This window comes from Neopelma chrysocephalum, unplaced genomic scaffold (genome assembly GCF_003984885.1).
Source record: "Neopelma chrysocephalum unplaced genomic scaffold, ASM398488v2 Primary Assembly neopelma1_101, whole genome shotgun sequence".
NCBI lineage: Eukaryota > Metazoa > Chordata > Aves > Passeriformes > Pipridae > Neopelma > Neopelma chrysocephalum.
In genome coordinates this window covers 24,173-32,431 of record NW_020897764.1, presented here as the reverse complement: position 1 = coordinate 32,431, position 8,259 = coordinate 24,173, and positions in this window count along the sequence as shown.

Here is an 8,259-nt window from a genome sequence, read left to right as displayed (position 1 = left end):
CTAATATAATTAATATTATAATAATTTATTGAAATATTATAATTTAAGGGATACTCTGTTGCATTCATCCCAAAAGGCACTATGACATTATGACACTATTATGACACTGTGGCAGTGACTGGCAGGATTTACCTGTCATAGAATGTCATGGAATCATGGAATTGTTTAGGTTGGAAAAGCAATTCCACCAGCCAGGAATACGCTCCTGACTCCCAAAAATTTCCCCCCCAAATCACCAGATCTTTTTCTCAGAAATCCAAAAGAACAAAAAATATCAAATATTTCCCACCCCATTTTCAGGAGGGGCCAGTTTTGTTTTAGGGTGTGTTTGGTTTTTTGTGCCTGATGTATTTTGAATCCCGACCATTTGAAGTGTTCAAACACTTCCTTATCTCGGAACATTTGGTTCCAGGGATTTCTAAGATGCTCTCCCAGAGTCCTGCAGGTGCTTAGAAATGCTTTGTTGAAACAAAGATAAAGGGAAAAGGCGAATTTGAGTCGAAATTCTGCTGCCTAAAAAATTGCAGAAACCTCCCCCCCCCTTGCCACCCACTGAAACTAAAATTTTATTAGTGTTTTCCACCTTTTATCCTCTTTTTCCTCTGCCAAAATTGAGGAAAATTTTCTTTCTGCTTTTGCCCCATTGTTGCCTTTCTTTTTAAAAATTATTTATTTATTTTCTCTCCCCGCCCTTTTTTTGTTAACTAGGTTAAACTAGAGTTTTAATAGCTTTAGATTAAGGAATTTTTATTATTTTTTTATATATTAATTAATAATTTATTGTTTATTTAAATTAGCGATAATAAATATTATATATTCATTATATATATAATTCATTATATATAATATATAAAATAGATACAATATATATAATATATATGCACATTATATATATATTCATTATATATATTATATTTATATAATTCATTATATGTATAATATATATCATAGATATAATAGATATAGTAGATATACACATTATATATATATAATGAATATATATATAACATTATATATTCATTAATTTATTATTTATGTTTTAAAATAATACATTAATTATTATTTTAATTCTCTATAATATAAAAATAAAAATAATAATAATTTGATAACAAGATTAAGGAATGTTGTTCCTGCCTTTTTGTTCTAAGGAAGCTGAAGCAAAATGAGCTGCAGAAAGGTTTGGATTAGACAGAATTCCTGATGCCTGGGAGCTCCAGGAGAGCTGGAGAGGGACTGGGGACAAGGGATGGAGGGACAGGACACAGGGAGTGGCTTCCCACTGCCCAGGCTCTGAGCAGAACTGGGACCTTCCATGTTTGCTGTTGTCCAAATCCAGATGAAGTTCCCTTGAGGGAAAAGGCCCCTCTTCCCTCAGCTCCCCATGGAGCCATCCAGCCTTCCATGAGAGCTTGTTTTATTTGGAAAACATGACCACTTGTGGCAAAACACTATTTACCATTTACCATTTGCTTGTTGTTCTTCCTCCTTGGCTTCATAATCCAGGTTTAATAAAGTCTAGTAAAAAGGGTAAATATAGCAACTCCCCTTTGGAATTCCTTCCTTCCCTTTTCTTCCTTAATTGATTATTTCTCAGAGGTAAAACTCTTCAAAACATCAGCAGTAATTAGATTAAGTAGTGGGGGGGGAGCTGTTAATTATTTTTTTTTGAGGTCTATAAACCAGAAACGAAACAAAACTCACTTTATATTTCCAGACAAGTGTGTGTGTGTTTATATATTTCTCTAAGACTTGGCAGTTTTGCCTCTTTTTTTTATTCCTTTCAAAGCACTACAAGCAATAACCCTGGGCAGGATAGAACCCTTTCTGTTTATCCTTGTTTTCCTTCCAATAAGGAATAAGCTGGAAGGGCATTATTTTAACAGGCTCTTGTAATCCTTTAACGGGGGCTTGTTGAAAATAAGACCCAGCACTGCCAGACACCAGCAGCAAAAAAAGCTGCTTAGTGCCAAACTCCTTTGGCACTGCACAAGCTGGGAATTGGCTCCGTTTTCCCTCTGTTTTGTGTTTGAAAATGCACCTTCCTGGCTCCCAAAGAGGGGCAGAGTTCAGACAACACCCGAAAACGTGGCCCCTGCTCTCAAAGAGAGAGCAGGAAAACAGTTTGGGGGTCTCTCTGTTTAATATGCTCCCTCCAGGATGGGCTGAGCCTGGAGGGGTTGGAAAATCTCGGGAATTATTGCCTGAAATCTCACAGTGATGTGGATCCCAGATCCCAGGGGAAAAAGCCAGAGGTGCCCCTGTTGCTCCCCCGTGGAGAAACCTTTGGAAGCACAAAGCCTAAAAACTCCAGAAGGAAGTTAAAATGAAATCAAACCTGTTATTAAATAAGATCTTGGGAGGTTTTAAGGAAATCTTGGTACAGTTTTGTTAGAGAGAGAGATGAGGATCTGAAGGAAGGGAAGCTGGAAGGTCCAGGGGGGGATTCTGTCCCTTTGCCCCCTCAGGTGAGACCCCCCTGCAGGGCTGACTCCAGCATGGGAAGGACATGGAGCTGCTGGAGAGAGTCCAGAGGCCTCATCCAGTCCCAGAGGATCAGAGGGATGGAGCAGCTCTGCTGGGAGGAAAGGCTGGGAGAGCTGGGATTGTTCAACCTGGAGAGGAGAAGCTTTGGAGGGAACTGATTGTGACCTTCCAGGACCTGGAGGAGCCACAGGAAAGATGGAGAGAGACTGTTTACAAGGGATGGAGGGACAGGACACAGGGAATGGCTTCAAACTCAAAGGGAGTAGGGTTAGATGGGATATTGGGAAGGAATTCCTGGCTGGGAGGGTGGGGAGGCCCTGGAACAGGTTACCCAGAGAAGCTGTGGCTGCCCCTGGATCCCTGGAAGTGTCCAAGGCCAGGTTGGAGCAACCTGGGCTAGTGGAAGGTGTCCCTGCCCATGGAACTGGATGATCTTTCAGTTCCCTTCCAGCCTAAACCATTCTAGAATTCCATGATTCTCCAATTCCAGGGTCTGGCTTTGCCTCATCTCCCATATCCACCTGCCCGAGTGTCCAGCAGAGCTCAAGATGCCCAAACTCTGCTCCATTAAACTCCCTGTTTCTCTTCCAGTTTTCCCAACCAAGTTGGCTGCAGTGGGAGTTGATCCTTGGCAGAATGTGTGGAGAAGAGGAGGCAAATGTTGCTCCTTTCTGGTGTCACCCAGGGTGGCACTGACTGGTTGGGTGACAGAGAATCCTTCCCTGAAAACGGCCCCTCACAGCCCAAGCAAAGAGATTTCGGGAACAAACCACGGCCCTGGAAAACTCAACTGGCCAGGAAAACATGGAAATAGGAACAGCTGAGGCTGCAAGACCCAATTCCCACCTGGCATCAGTTCAAGGAGCCTTAAAATGCACCATAAAAAAGCCTTTTGCCCCTTTCCTGGCTCTGTCCAAGGAACCTGGATTCCCAGGAATATCCATCCCCACAAAGACAATGACCCTGAAAAGCCACATGAAGGTTTTTTTTTTCCAGGGATTTTGGGCTTTCTACATGTCTTTGCCCTTGATTCCCAGGAATATCCATCCCCACAAAGACAATGACCCTGAAAAGCCACATGAAAGGTGGTTTTTTTCCAGGGATTTTAGGCTTTCTACGTGTTCTTGCCCTTTTGTTGGGGGTAGAATTTCTCTCTGTGGCTGTTGTAGCTTCTCCTGGTCATAACCATCAAATATGTGGCACAAAAAAACTCCCAGGAGATAATTTACAGTATCCACTGGGAATTTTCACTCCCAGTTTCCATGTGTAATCCTCCCTGGGACAGTGTTTCAGATCCAGAGGGTTTGGATTTGGTCACATCTCAGGGAGCAGAAGAGATCCCTCGGTGTGAATAGAACAAGTGCCCAGTTCAGCTCAGCCTGATCTTCTCCAAGGACCTGTGAGATGTCAGGAATTAAATATATAAATTAAATATAGAATTAAATAATAATAAAAATAAAAATAAAATTTAAATATAAATATAAATATAAATATAAATATAAATATAAACATAAACATAAACATAAACATAAATATAAATATAAATATAAAATAAATATAAATATAAAATAAATAATTATATATAAAAAATATAAAATAAATAATTAAATATAGAAATGCAAATATATACTTTATAACTGAAACAGGGATGTATCACAGCAGTGGAAACACTGGGAAGGAAGGAATGGAAGGAGGGAGGAAGGAAGAAAAACTCATTTTAAACTCCACTGTCGTTTCTTGCTTTGGAGTCCCTCAAGTAGGAGGTTTCTAATGAAATCTGGGCCAAATTAATCAAATTGTGACCATCCCAGCTGATATTGTTTGGAAATTGGTAGAAGAGACCAAATTAAGCAAAAAATACTAAAGGAGGGGGAAGAGATTGCTCTGGATTGGGGATTGGGATTCCACAGTGTGGATTTTCCCCTCCTTGACAGCTCTTGTGGGAAGGAGCTGATTTTATTCCCATGATCATGGATGTTCTTCACCTCCAACCTCCCAAACTGGAGCAAAAAGTCAACCCTTGCCCTTGCCTTGCCTTTATAAAATATACAAATATAAATGTAAATGTAAATGTAAATGTAAATACAAATATAAATATAAATATAAACACAAATATAAATACAAATATAAATATAAAGAAATATAAATATAAAGAAATATAAATATAAATATAAATATAAATATAAATATAAATATAAATATAAATATAAATATAAATACAAACAAAAATATATAAATTAAATAATTAAATATAGAAATGCAACTCCTTGACAGCTCTTGTGGGAAGGAGCTGATTTTATTCCCATGATCATGGATGTTCTTCACCTCCAACCTCCCAAATTGTAGCAAAAAGTCAACCCTTGCCCTTTTCCTTGCCCTGGTCGTGCCCCTGAGCTCTGCCCTGGCTGGGGAGCCGAGACTTCCTTCCGGATCCCTAAATCCAAAGGAAAAGCATCCTTGAGGGCAGGAAAAAGCCCTCAATTAATCACATCTGCCAAGGACCACGAGAGGACTTGAAAAAGCTCTGGCAGAGCTGAGATAAAGTTCCCCTGGCTGCTCCCTCCCCCCTCCCTCTTTGCCTCCCGAGCTCATCCGAGCGCTCACATTTTCCATCCACATCCCAGGAGCTGAGCAGGAAAAACCACAAAGGGAAGGAGCTGCACCTGCCCACACCTGGGAAAAACAAACAGGGCCTGGAGATAAGGCAGAGTGGGAGGACAGAGAGATAAGGGAAAGGATCAAACACTCTTCCCTCCTCTTTTCCTCCTCTCCGGTTCCTGCCGGGAGCGACGGGATCCCAGTGCTCTGCCCTCCAGCCCGGGGCTCAGAGAGCAGGAGACAGGCAGAGGTTTTCCAATGGATCTCTGTTATTCCAGCCAGAAAATCGAGGGTTTCCATGTTTTCCAAAGATGCCAGCCCTGACAGGGTGAACTCACATGTTCTTATTCAGTGCTGAGGCCAAAGAGTCCCAGGTTTGCCAGGAGATGCCACAGGAATTCTGAGCACTAAGTGTCCAAGACCAGGTTGGACGGGGCTTGGAGCAACCTGGGATAGTGGGAGGTGTCCCTGCCCATGGCAGAGGGTGGCACTGGATGATCTTTAATGTCCCTTCCAACCCAAACCATTCTGTGATCCCATGACCTTGGACTCCAAATCATCCTTGGAGTTCCCAGAGCTTGGGTTTTGCCTGATCCTTCCAAGAAAAAATGATGGACAAATGAAAAGGATGAACCAGGATCGGGGGGCAGCCCCATTAATGGCCCCGGGCCTTCCCTGAAGCGCAGAAATCCCCACTCTCCCGAGGAAAAATCCTGCTAAAAACCTCTTTTAAGATGAGCTGAATCACCCTCTGGCATCTCCCAGTTTCTCTTTGTTGCCCCTGTGGATGCTGGAATTTGCAGAGCCCCACAAGGGGCTGAGACATCTGCTCTGACTTGGGTGGAAATTCCACAAGGGAATCCCAAAATCCCCGCGTCCTGCTGGTTTTCAGGGGTTCACTGCTGGCCCAAAGGCAATTCCCTTTGGGAATAAAACCCAAAATGAATTCCAGACTCCTCAGGGATCTGCCACAGGAACTGTCCCTTCCCTCTGGACAACCTGCCCTTCACTAGGGATAACAAAAGGAGCCTGGAGAGTCCTGAATTCGGGATTTCCTCCTTCCCTAATCCCCCCACACACCCTCTCCAAAGCCTTTCCACCCCTCTGAGGTGGGAAAAAACACCACTCAGGGTGACTCAAGCCTGGAAAATGCAACCCAGAAGGGAAGGAAACAAGGGTGTTGTAACCCAGAGAGTCCAAACCCTCCAGTGCCATCCTGTGCCAACCATTCCCTGGATCCTGGTTTTCCACCCCCAATTCCATTTATGATTTGCCAGCTCCAAGCCGTGCAAAATTCACAGGGTGAGAAAAAGCTCATTTCCAGTTGGTTTTGGCTCCTCTCTCTCCCAATTTGTGCTTTATGACACGATGCCCACAGGTTATTATCCCAGGGAAAGGATTCCAAGTGGAGGGGGAGCAGTGGGATGAAGGAGAAAAAAGGTGCTAAAGCTTCTGAAAGGCAGCGTTTTGCACCTTGTCATAAAAACAAACAGCAGAGAGAACCTGAGCTAATAATAATAATAATAATAATAAACACCCCTGGGGGGAAAAAGGGGGATTTTTTTTCCCCTTTTTCCTTGGCTTTGGCCACCGTTGGGGTTTTTTTTCCATCTCTTTTTAAAGAGCTGGAAATCATAGAGGGGGGAAAAAAATGCTGTTTGAATTTACAGAGAAATACCTGGGGGTAAATTATTAAATAAAGGGGGGGAAAAAGGAGAAAAAGAAAAAAAAAAGAAAGAAAAAAGAAAGGAAAAAATAAAGAAAAAAAGAAAGAAAAAAAGAAAGAAAAAAGAAAGAAAAAAAAGAAAGAAAAAAAAGAAAGAAAAAAGAAAGATTTCAGGCTCACTCATCACTTCCATGAAAACCCCACTGGATCATAAACCCCCCACGTGATCCAAGACAATCCAGTCCTGGTTTGCAGGAGTTGAAGAGCTTTTCCAAGGAAAATCTCTTCATTTTTAGGGTTGGAATCTCAATTTTTATTCATTTTTTCCTTTTTTCCCCCTAAAGAAATTTTCCTTATTTCCCCACCACTTTCCATGTTGGAGCAAAAGACTAAAGGAGAAAGGAATTTAGGAGGCTCTGAACATTTTTGGGAATATCAGGGATGGATTTTTACAGAATAAGAAGAGTTTTAATCAGAGTAAAATCTTTATATTTCTGTCCCAAGAGGATGTGACGTGTCCAAGGAATTCCCAATCCCTTCTCCAAGAGCTGGAGCAGCTCCAATGCCACAATTCCCAGGACTCATCCCTTCCATGAAAATCCACTGGATCATAAACCCCCCACATGATCCAGGACAATCCAGTCCTGGTTTTGCAGGAGCTGAAGAGCTTTTCCAAGGAAAATCTCTTTTATTTTTAGGGTTGGAATCTCTTTTATTTATTTTTTTCCCCTTTATTTCCCCTAAAGAAAAAAGTCCCTCTTTCCATGTTTTTGCAAAACTAAGGGAGAAAGGAATTTAGGAGGCTCTGAACATTTCTGGGAATGTCAGGGATGGATTTTTACAGAATAAGAGAAATTTTAATCTTCATATTTCTGTCCCAAGAGGCCGTGACACGTCCAAGGAATTCCCAATCCCTTCTCCAAGAGCTGGAACATCTCCAATGCCACAATTCCCAGGATTGAGCCCCCCCCTGTGCTGCCATTCCACCACTTCACCATCCAATAAATATTCACATGGATAATATTCCCCCAGACATTATTTTCCCTCTTTTTAAATTAAAAATAAGCCCATCCTAATTCCCAATCCTACAGGAAGTGCTCCATGAAATCCCAATCCCTCAGGAAATGCTCCATTAAATCCCAATCCCTCAGGAAATGCTCCATTAAATCTCAATATTACAGGAAATGCTCCATGAAATCTCGTTCCAAAAGAGGATTTTTCCTGCAGTTTCTCAGCCAAGTGAACACAAGAGACAAAATCAATATTCCAAGATATTTAATGGGCAGGAATTACAGGTGGAACAGGGAATTCAGCCAATGTACAGCTCTGGGATCCGTGGAATATTCCATGGGTTTGGACACGCTGGAATAACACAACCCACAGGAGACTCAGGGAGATGCAACAGTTGGGGCTGAAATCACAATAATTCAAAATATGGCACAAAAAAAGGCAAAATTCAAGGCTAAAATAAGGAATATTTAATTCTGGGAATGCTGATCTGGAAAAATTCA